Source organism: Helicoverpa zea, chromosome 8 (genome assembly GCF_022581195.2).
Source record: "Helicoverpa zea isolate HzStark_Cry1AcR chromosome 8, ilHelZeax1.1, whole genome shotgun sequence".
Taxonomy (NCBI): Eukaryota; Metazoa; Arthropoda; class Insecta; order Lepidoptera; family Noctuidae; genus Helicoverpa; species Helicoverpa zea.
The window spans coordinates 11,851,770-11,864,313 of record NC_061459.1 but is presented as its reverse complement, the minus strand read 5'-3'; the positions used below and the strand labels follow the sequence as shown (position 1 = coordinate 11,864,313).

General features: G+C 35.5%; 1 long non-coding RNA gene across 1 annotated transcript; it reads left to right on the top strand.

Moving 5' to 3' along the window:
- Positions 1–6,855: 6,855 nt before the first annotated feature.
- Positions 6,856–9,470, top strand: LOC124632786. The gene is made up of 3 exons (XR_006984674.1): positions 6,856–6,955; positions 8,538–8,649; positions 9,315–9,470. It is a non-coding gene; the product is annotated as an uncharacterized LOC124632786 (long non-coding RNA).
- Positions 9,471–12,544: the final 3,074 nt, after the last annotated feature.

The following is a 12,544-nucleotide window of genomic DNA, read 5'->3' as shown; positions in this document are numbered from 1 at the left end:
GTTACCTTTTTCGAGATCGGGTGGTCCATGTAATGAATTATTACGTATTGTTTATTCCGATATAGTAGGTCCTTTAAAAACACAGTCAATTGGCGGAGCGAAATATTTTGTAACTTTTATTGACGACAGTACCCGTTGGTGTGAAGTATATTTACTTGGAAAGAAGAGTGCAGTGTTTAGCGCATTTAAGCTATACAAAAGTCATGCTGAAAGACTCACAGGAAAGAAAATTAAATTCCTTCAATCTGACAACGGCGGTGAATACTGCAGTCGTGAATTTGATGAATTTTTAAATCAAGAAGGCATTCAAAGAAGGCTGAGTATTTCGCGATCACCTCAAATGAACGGAGTCAGTGAACGAATGAACAGAACTTTACTTGAAATGGCTAGATGCATGTTATTATCTTCTGGTTTGTCCGTAGGATTTTGGGCGGATGCTGTTTTGACTGCGTGCTACATACGCAATCGTTGTCCAACGAGTAGTCTAAATGGTGGTATTCCATTTGAAAAATGGACTGGAACTAAAGTCGACTTATCCAACATAAGAAGTTTTGGAGCAAAAGCCTATATTTTAGACAAGACACCAACGAAAGACAAATTCGATGCTCGTGCTAAGGAGGGAGTTTTTGTCGGGTATCCGAGATGTACGAAAGGATACCGAATTTGGATACCAGGTGAACATAAAGTCGTTGAAGCTCGTGATGTTAAATTTGTTCCCAAAGAGGAACCAAAACAATTTCATCAGAAGGTTGAACTGGAAGTTGAAGATACACATTCAAATGCGAAAAGTCCAGTTACTACTGAATTCTATACTTATTTACCTGCCACGCATGAGACATTGACAGGCGCTGGTGATCAATCCAATGAAAGAATTCATACGGATGTTGTACGTTGTGCCCCTGAGATTGATTGTCACGGCAATGGAGATAGTTGTCCTGGTGATGTACATTCAGAGGTCGAGCCAGCTAATGAGGGAAATAATACGCAACAAGTTATCCTGAAAAGAGCCGCTGGAAGACCGAAACTTGTAAAGGGAGAACGTGGTCGCCCAAGAAAAGTATATAATATGGTAGAAGTTCAAGAACAAGAAACTGAAAAGCATGAAGAAATGCACCCGGACTCAATGGAACCTATAGAAGGTATACAGGGTGATATTAATCAAAATGTAGATGATGAAGAGTTTTTCTCAGCGATGGCTGAAATATCACTTGAACAGGCTTTATCAAGCGATGAGAGTGAAAAATGGCAAGAAGCAATTTTATCTGAGATCAAAAGTTTAGTGAAGAACGAAACCTGGGATATTGTTAAGAAACCAAAAGATCGAGAGATTGTGGGCTGTCGCTATATCTTGACAACTAAACTGAATGTCGATATGACAACAAAGAAGAAAGCTCGTCTAGTAGCAAGGGGTTATAGTCAACGTTATGGTGTAGATTATCACCAAACTTATGCCCCAGTAGCGAGACTTGAAACTATCAGACTTTTAATGGCACTAACGGTAGAATTGAATTTAGAAGTCCATCAACTAGATATCAATACTGCTTATTTAAATGGCAAAATCGACGAAAAGGTATATATGCAGATACCAAAGATGTTAGAAGAAAACCTTCATACGCTGATCCAGAGAGAGGGAGAGGGCTCAGAAATTGGAAAGCGTGCTAATAAAATGTTAGTGGATCTTCAAACTGGAGGAGATGCCTGTCTCTTAAAGCGTTCATTGTATGGTTTAAAGCAAGCGGGACGACAGTGGGATATTAGATTAGATGAAACACTTCGTCGAATGAATCTGAAACCAAGCAAAAATGAACCGTGTCTATATTATCAGCGGAGGAAGGATGGAACAGTTTTGATAGTTGTTATATATGTTGATGACATTTTAGTTGCTTGTGATGATCTTACTTTGATACAAGAATTTAAGAAGAAATTAGCTGATGATTTTGAGTTAAAGGATTTTGGACCAGCCAAATATTGTTTGGGTATAGAGATAGTGAAGGAAGACGGTGTAATAAGTCTATCACAGCGTAAATATATCCAAGACACATTAAAGAAGTTTGGAATGACGGACTGCAAAACCGTATCGACGCCTTTTGAGGTGGGACTAAATTTTGCAGCTCCAAAGCGTCACGAAGAATACAAGGAAAAGGAACCGTGGCCATATCGCGAACTCATAGGAACATTGATGTATTTGAGTGTTGCCACAAGGCCTGACATTGCTAATACAGTTTCAAAGTTAGCTCAATTTGCAACTTGTCCAAATCATACTCATTGGATTTCCGCTAAACGAGTTCTTCGATATCTAAAGAAGACTATTGACTACCGATTAACATTTAGAAAAACAGGAAAGTCGTTAACAGGTTACTCAGACGCTGATTGGGGTAACTCATTAAGAGGACGAATTGGAATTTTTGGCGCCAAGGATTTCAATTTTTCTCAGTAAATACAAAACGGATCAAAATACAACTTGGTTACCTGAAAGTTCATGATATAAACCTTATTTTGTTAGACGTAGAAACATGATTAGGTAACTTTTATAACAGAGAAAAATATATCAAACATACCTCTTTTTAAAAAGAGATTCACATATTATGGGCATACGGGACCGATTTAAGCCTCTTAACTTTTTTAGTAGTTGAGTATGTACATACTCTTTAAAATTGTAGAAGGAATTTTTATCAAATTATCATTTCTAAATAATAAAATTACAAAACCATTTTGTCGCTTACGACTTTTAGTTATAAGCTAGCGCGCGTATTGTTATCCTCGCCCCGCTCAGACGCTCCGACCCCTTTTGGCGCCTTAGATGCGCGTGCCGGTTATGGAATTATTGTTGACCAATTCCTCGCCTTAATTGATCGGAAATCATACTCTGGTTACGCTTTTATATTAGGAGGAGCTACAATCTCATGGCGATCGCAAAAGCAAAGATCAGTGGCTACATCCTCAACCGAGGCTGAGTATATAAGTCTTAGCGAAGCTATGAAAGAGGCTCTTTACCTCAGTAGTTTGTTGAAAGAAATAGGTCTGTTAAACTTATCAAAAACTACGATGTATGCTGACAACCGGGGGGCGATATATATTGCAAACGATACCGGCTACCATGCTCGTAGCAAACATATAGATATAAGGTATCATTTTATTAGGGATGTATTGAAGGGTGATGTTGTAGAGTTGAAGCATCTGCCGACAGATTTGATGTTAGCCGATGTATTAACCAAAGCTTTACCCGCGATTAAACACTATAAGTGTACTTCAAGCTTGGGGCTAGTATAGTAAAATTGAGGGGGCGTGTTAAAGTTTCAATTCTTACTACTTGTCGGCCTACTGGCCTATTAACCAATTTTGAATTTGGAGTACTTAAAAAGAATAATATAAAAATGGGTTGTCTGTGTTGTGTCATGTCATTGTGCTTTCATGAAAATGTATTTATAATTTTCTCCTAAATAAATATTATTGTGGATTCTATTGTGTGTTACTCTCTGGGGTGGGAAGAAGCTCTCACCAATAAATCCTACATAGGGCTGACTAAATAGGCAGTAGTGTGCACGCCGGCTAAATGAGATAGGTAGGATTCTCCTTACCTCTGATATGTTAAATGTTATCTTATTTTTATATCCTTTATGTAATGAGGTACATTTATTGTTTTCATATTTATCAAATATAAGGAAAATGTTAATGTTTAATATTTTGCCCATCATTACTCAAAAGATTTGCAAATAAAATTTTGGGTGCTATATGTGATAACAGCTCTGTGTATTCCCATATATGAAATTGAGAAAGAGGAAAAATGTGACTGCATTTTCTGATTAAAAAAACAATAGATAATACTCGGTACTAGTACTACCTAGTATTAATTTATTTGCTTAACGATTGCTTATTATGGTTCTGTATTCATCTATCAACGACCGTGGGACATTGGCGGAAGCTAGTAACAAAATAAATCAAGTTCAGAGTTTGGCTTATTACTTCAAATCCCTACTAATATTATAAATGCGAAAGTAACTCTGTCTGTCTGACTGTTACGCTTTCACGCCTAAACCACTGAAAGATTTTAATAAAATTTCGTACAGAGAGTTGACCTTGAGAAAGAACATAGGATTTTTTGAGAGAGAGAGATTTTATCCCGGACTTTTGAAGAATTCTCTTGGAAACGCGATATAACCGAACTCCAAGCGAAGCCAAGGGCAGGAGCTAGAATGCATATATACATATAGAACTATTATTATAGACAATAACCTTGACACCTACAGTAAAGTTATATAATATTAGCGCATTGATAATTTAATCGTTATCATCATTCGATTCTACATGACAAGTATCTCGTGCACAGTGAGAGAGATGAACAATAATAAAGCATCTTGACTTAGCGCACGAGGTTGTTGACATGACGAATTCATTGGTCGAGCCAAAATGACCAAAAATGATTAAATCGTCGCAACGGTCAATGAGCTTATATCCTTAACCAAAGGACTGAGCGATTTCCTTTAAAAAACAATATCCCAACCATCGGGCGACTATCTAAATGAAAGGCGCCGAATAATTTTCTATAATCTGAGGGCACGGCAGTGCCCCAGCCAAGACTCGAGCAAAGCGGGCACGGCCGTACCATCTTTTCTCGAAGCGTTTCGCGGCTATTTCAGCCCCCTGTATCTTCCATGTGAACAAAGCTAGGAGTTTAGGTTTTCGATGACCAAGAGTAAGTATTAGAACAAGCTCAGTCTCAAGATTACAAGACATTTGAATAAATAGTTTACGAGTTATGAGCGATCAAAGTTACACCATTTTGTCACTGACTCACTGACCGATCATCAAAAGTCTAACGTACTTCTAGCAAACTTAAACCTTCAAATTTGACACCAAGGTAGGTTATTAGCTACATATAAAGGGAAAATTATAAAAACCTTAAAACTTAATAAAAAAATAGGAAACAAATTTATATTTGCGGTTTTTCAAGAACATTGTGTATGAATTTTGACTGCATTGATAACTTTGTTATTTATTTATGTACAAAATGTTACTATTTGTTTTATTGTTACGTAGTGGTATATTGTTATTATGTATTAAATATACAACATATGAATAAAAAAGCTAGGTTTAAATGAAATGAATAATGATAAAATCTTACATATTAATGCAGTGCGATAAACACTGCATGCTCGCTCGATAGATGGCGTTGTCCTGGTCTAAATCGCGCTATGGTTTCGTTACATAGCTTAGTATAAGTAGTACTTAAAAAAATCAAATAATTTCATGTGATAGCGTCATCTACCTCTGAAATAAATCTCTTTTATTCTAAAAGATATTCGATTAAAAAATTTGACAAGTTCGAATTTTTTTAGGTAAAAAAAATATTGTTTACGTGCTACTTTAGGTGTACATATTTAGTTTGTTATATATTGAGTTAGTTGCATGTCAGTTAATTTAATTTGTTATACCTATACTTAGAGAAGAAAGAGACCTACAAAAAATAAATTAGATCCCACCAAAAACATTAAATGTAAAAAAAAGCCAATCCTCTACGCAATTCCTCCACCGTAAAAAGTTTTGAGATCGCATAGAAGCCAAGTCCTGTTCTACTTTATTTGTAATAATAAATCAATATTTTGTGACTATATCAATAGTTTTGTTCACATTACAATAATACTGTCTTGGCCATGAGCACAAGTTAAAAGTCGCTCCTTGTAAGAATGTGTAAATACCATTGACTTGATAAATTCTATATGGACATGATTTTACGATTGGACTGATTATGGACTTGTTGGAATTTGAGATGACCATGCACTAAACATGCGCCATAGTACATGTGCAGTTCATTGATGTTGGATGATACTGACTGTCGGTAATTTAGTAACAATTGAATAAACTAAAAGTATTTAATTCTGTGATATTAAACTTCATGTTTGACTTTCACCTCTCCAAGATATGCTGTATTATATTTGTAGTTTATTGTGCTCATGGCCAAGTCAATATTATTGTAAAGTGAACGAAACTATTGATATAGTCACAAAATATTGATTTATTATTACAAATAAAGTAGAACAGGACTTGGCTTCTATGCGATCTCAAAACTTTTTACGGTGGAGGAATTGCGTAGAGGATTGGCTTTTTTTACATTTAATGTTTTTGGTGGGATACTTTTTTCACACATGAGTTTGCATATAAAATCGTCTAGATTATTTGTATATTGTATAAATGCTGAAAAAAAATGAAACAATATTTTGTAGCAAAACACAACTGACACAAAAAAAGTAACTTCCATCGAAAGTAATTCATCCTTTTCTGTGATCTAGTGAGAGTCTGAATACCTCGTGGTCTCATGAAGACGGATAGAATGATAAAGAAGGTTATTTTTTCTTTACGTTTTTGGAGTGCTCTCTTCGCTTGTACTCAAAACAGAATTGACAGGAGATGGCATACTATTAGATTTAACTAGCTTCCATCAAAACATTTTCACGTCTTATCTATACTAATATTATAAAGCTGAAGAGTTTGGTGGCTTCCTGAATCTTGAGTTTATTTTTTTCACTGTTGGGTAGCTAGACTGTCCCCGAGTAACATAGGTTATATTTTATCCAGGTGAAATGAAATGTGGGCGAATTGGGCCGAAGTTCCCCCGTGGTGAAGAAAAATAATCACCCTGCAATTTGTACGTTTCAACAACACAACAAATACCTATATCTGAGTGCGTTAGTAAAAATGTATTTTGCGATGTGGTTACAATCCAGGGCACAAATACCGAGTTCATCATACAGATATTGAAGGAAAACCTACTGATATAAACCTACTCAAATTTTATTGGCCATATGGTAGGTATAACGTTTACTTTAATATCGAATATATGTATATAAAGGGCACATCGATGTTTTAGTGTTAGTGTTTTGACAACAGTCGAACAAGATGAAAGGTTTTGTGCTATTCCTGGTTGTCGTGCTTCTTGCGTACACGTACGCTGCCCCACGTAAGTCTATATTGTGTTTTGTTAAAAATGCATCATTAATTGAATTGTGATTTCTTCACCAAAATTATCTTTTAGGTTCATAAATATTCGCTACTCTTTCTTTGCTACTTGAAGATTTGATAAAAAGAGCCCAGTAAAAGAAATACATTTTATTTTGATTGCTCTAACCCGTAATGTGGCGTTGTCTAGTTATTTCTTACATTTGTGTGTAAAGTCAAATTGCATTAATTATTGTTTCTATAAGTGTAATTTTTAACCCCCGACGCAAAAACGACGGGGTGTTATAAGTTTGACGTGTCTGTGTGTGTGTGTGTGTGTGTGTGTGTGTGTATGTGGCATCGTAGCTCCCAAACGGATGATCTGATTGTAATGCGGTTTTTTTTGTTTGAAAGGAATGTCATTCGGGAGTGTTCTTAGCTATGTTTGGTGGAAATCGGTTCAGGTCTTCAAGGTCATCAGCTCGTTTGTTAGGTGTGATAGGAATGTTACACGCTCAGTTTACTTGCAAGCATATGTGGGATCTGAAATTTGAAATACTAATGTCTTCTGGAACCACTGAGCTGGTCTGCTGTTAGGACACGAAGATAGGAGACGTAACCCTGAACTGCCGTTTAGTAAACCCATCGAGTTTGGGCTCGTTGAATTTGTCTTGACGAGTTCTCTTCATGTTTCTGATTGACGAGAACCTGATGCTGGAAATGGGATGTGGCGGATGAAACCCTGGAATGCCGGAATGAAACGGATAAACCTATTTATATTTTTACTGAAAATCTAGAATGACCAAAGGTTAATCTTTGTTGTTTCTCAATCTGTGCAATTTTCCCAGAGCTGGTTTGTCATGAGGATTGTTAAACAGCTTCTTTTGGCCGAGATCGCATATAGCGACTCCATCTTAAAATAAAAGAAATTAAATGAAAGAAGGAAAAATTAAGGAGCTCCTTCAAAAAGCATGAAATAAAATTAAATTATAAATTTAAAAAAAACCCCCGACCCAAAAAAAAGCATGCAATTATTATGACAAAAGGTTAAAAACGCTAAACCCTATAAAAAGCAAAAAATAACTTTTAACACTACGTAAGTACCAACTAAAGCATGTCAGACTAAACTAAATTTTGACGTGTCGGGGGACCGCTTTTTACCTTTAAAAATACTTCAACATTCGTATAAAAAAAACACGTATCTAAACAAAATTGTATAAAAAGTTATAAGAAGTATATGTAATGTAGTAGTATATAATTACTTCTAACGTTAGGCTAATAAATTAGAGCGGTCCCCCGACACGACAAAATTTAGTTTAGTCTGACATGCTTTAGTTGGTACTTACGTAGTGTTAAAAGTTATTTTTTGCTTTTTATGGGGTTTAGCGTTTTTAACCTTTTGTCATAATAATTGCGTGCTTTTTTTTGGGTCGGGGGTTTTTTTAAATTTATAATTTTTTAATCTGAAGTTTAGGTTACAATAACTATAAAGCAAGAAAAAACAGATTTTGAAGTTAGTAAAAATGTAAATGTTATTTCGTGTTACGAGTGTGAAACTCCGGGAAAAATGTAATTTTGTCGATTTAATATATTTTTTTCTATAGAAGCAACCAACTATGGTAACGTGCACGCTTCAGGTGACTCTTCAGCTTCTGGAGTTGTTTCGAACTCAACTTTCGGTGACGGAGCATTCGGTAAAGGCCATGGTGAAAAGAGGTAACACTGTATTACATTATCTATTTATTAATAAATACTTTTTCACATCAAGTTGTATTTAAAATGTAAAAATAGATTTATTTAAATGTCTAATATTCGCGTAAAGGTGAGAATAGACTACAACATTTACTTGTATCAGAACAACGAGCCGCTCTATGATATGTTCTAGTGTATCATCCTTTTATGAACTAGACAAGCTTTGGAAACTGAGCTTTTGTCTGTATTATACTATTCGTAAGAACGTTAAATTATACAGAAATGCCCCAGGAAATGTTGTAGTCTGTACTCACCTTTAGTGTCAGAAATCAATATGTTTATAAAATAAATTCGTGTTTGTTACACTACTTATAACTCAAGAATGGCTGAATCGCTAGAGAGCAGGTAGCTTAGACCCGGGTGAAGGACATACGACAGCTTTTGACACCATCCTAGGGGAAGCAGTTACCTTGGGACGCGGTTGAAAGTGCAAGAAACAGCTACTTTGCCTTTGACTAAATGAAGAATGTAGTAATGCCTACTAGAGTAGAAGTAATGCCTTCTACATTTCGTTACTTCAAAGTTAATAGACAGTTTTCATTATTTCTGTGATATGACGAGGCATATATGCATCAACTAATAGACCGTACAAAAGCTATTACCAAATTCCATTTTTTTTTTTGTTTCAGGTGTGGTATCGTCCAACAGCTTGTTACAGTATTTTGGAATGTTTGTTGAAACAAAAATAAAGTGAAATGATTTACCATACACCATTTTTGTATTAGTCTGATAATAATAATGCTGAAAATGTTATGAAATAAATAAGTAAATAATTATAATTTTAATAGTGTCTTTTGTTTATTTTCTAATTTTATAAAGAAGCTGAAAAAAATATGACATCAACACTATACTTCAGCCAAAACATTTCAGAAATAGATAGTGAGTAATAGTTAGTGATACACTCCTTGGTTAGACTGGTGTCAGACTTACTGGCTTCTGATTACCCGTAACGACTGCCTAGAGGTACAGTTTAATGTACCATCTGAAACATAGTCAGCTGCTGTTCTCAGATTGTGTCAAATTACCCATCGGTGTCTCAGTGTGACGGAATAGGGAATGCCTTGGCCGATCATCGGCCTGGACGCCATCAGTGCTCAGACATAGGCGTAGGTGAGCTCTCATAGTCCTAGGGGATGACAATACAACATGACTAGAAACACATCTGGCAGGAACGATTAAGATAGAGAATTAGGAAAGCTTCAATATGAATTTAGTAGTAACCTGCAAAAGCAGAATTGAAGGTTATTCAAGACTATTCATCAATTCAAGGACAATAGAGCAGACAGCGTTTCTAATATTTTTGGACAATCTATTGTATGATTTTGATGACTTTTATCTTTAGTAACTATATAGGGACGTTGTGTTGGAATGTAAACATATCGAATTAAACTCATGATACACAAGTAGGTAATATGCTTTTCAGTTTCTTTATAAACTGGGTAAAATAACTAAAACCTTCAATCTACCCTACCTCTATCGAATATCTCTATCGCTCTATTCCAATTCAGGGTTAAGCTTGCCGTTGTACATAACTGTCTGTATTCCTTATGTATTTACTGTTTAGTGTGCAATAAAGAATAAGAATAAAAGAATATATTATATGATGCATTAGTTGTTTGTTTTACTAGGATAATTTTTGATATTTATTGTAAATATCTATACATATAATAAAATGATAGGAAAGTCAAAACTGTACATTGAATATTTTTTTAAAAGAATACTTGGGGGGTGATCCATAATCGATTCTGAACCCAAATATGTAGTTTTTAAAATTTTTGTCTGTATGTCTGTTTGTCTGTATGTTTGTCCCGGATAAACTCAAAAAGTACTGCATAGATTTAAATCAAATTTTGCATGACTATTACCTGGAGGCCGGTTCAACACATAGGCTATATATTATCACGCTATCACCTACGGGGGTTGAGCAATGAATAATTAAATAAACGAAATTGGAAATTCTATATTGCTCACGCAGACGAAGTCGCGGGCAACAGCTAGTCTATGTAAATAAAATGTTTTAACCCAAAAAAAAATGATGCATACTTATTTATTTCATAAAATATTCAGTATTATGTTAGGACTTCATTAACATGTTTTATTAGACATCATCTCAATTATGAGTATTTTGGTTTTTCTTCAGCAAACATTCCACAACGCTGAAAGTATCTGTTGTAGCAAACCGCAACTGAAACATCATCATCCTCCGAGCCTTTTCCCAATCATGTTGGGGTCGGCTTCCAGTCTAACCGGATTCAGCTGAGTACCAGTGCTTTACAAGAAGCGACTGCCTATCTGACCTCCTCAACCCAGTATCCCGGGCAACCCGATACCCCTTGGTAAACCGCAACTGAAACAAAAAACAATAATATTGAGAATTAAATAACAGCTTTCGTATCCGTATACCGTAGTCCGTGTATTAAGTGTAAGTCTGTTTCGACATTCCATGTATAGAATGAAAAAAAAATAAAACTTTAACTTCGAAATAATCGGACCTTTAAAACCAGCGGTTTGTCATGGTTTCGACCTCGACCTGGGAATTTACTTCCCAAAACCAATGTATTTATGTATATTACATATATTATTTCTTTATATTTATTAACTCTTTTTAACTATCTCTATAAGTGTTTCACCTACCACTGCTACTTCATACCGACCAAAAGTAGACTGTCAGAAAACGCTTAAGGTGTTAAGTCCGCTGATGTTAGTTAAAACATAACATAGATTTACCTTTTTTTATCCCCGCTTACGCTGAATCCTCCATGGACAGAGAATACTCCAGAAGCTGCCGAGCCTCCCGAAGCTGTTATGGGAGCATAGTTGGTCGCTCCTTCTATTGACAAAAAATAACATTGAGTTTTTAAATAAAAGGAACATCGATTATATCATCATCTCCCGAGCCTTTGCCCAACTATGTTGGGGTCGGTTTCCAGCCTAACCGGATGCAGCTGAGTACCAGCGCTTTACAAGGAGCGACTGCCTATCTGACCTCCTCAACCAGGTTACCCGGGCAACCCAATACCCCTTGGTTAGACTGGACAAAATATTATGAATACTTAAAAAATTGTACTGAGGAGGAACACCGCATTAAACTACTTTTCTGCTTTATAGTTATTGTGCGCTGTCTTTAAGATTCAATTATAATATAGGTAACTTATTAGGAACGGTCATTCATTGTAAGGTCCCCTCTACATTATTATACTAATCTTTGTCATCTTAGACACTTTATATGCCACTTCTTTATTTTAATAAACTCAGTATATTCTCAGCAGTCCGTGGTTTCATTTACTGTCTCTTCCTACAATTTGACTTGACCCACAAATATTGGAAAAATCTACCCTAAGACACTTTACAGGATAAAGCAAACAAAAATGTATGTCTCATCAATCTGATTTACAAGTCCTTAAGAGATATTCATGTGGCAAAGAATTAGTATCAGTCCATATAAGGACATTCATGTGTCTAAAAATTAGTAGGTATCATATTTTTTTATAAGATGGTCACACTCTAACATTATATACCTACTATAATAAACTTGTTTATTAATGGCAACTAGGCCCAAACTGTGTTAGTAACAACAAAACTTAGAATTATGTTAGTAAAAGAAAAAAGAAAAAGCGACAATATATCAAATTACGGTCTTCTGACCAGCACTTTCATTACATGAGACAACCAAGGATCGTAATACTTCTCAGATAATGTTTTCAGTATGTTGTTCGAACTAGACCGCGCTCTGGACAGTGTGGAATAGATCTTCTTTCTCATTATCGCGTGAAAATGGTCAGTATGCGTAGAGGCAAACATACCTGACGCACTACAGAAACGCGGCAGTCCCAACAACATCCTGAAACAGTTATTATAC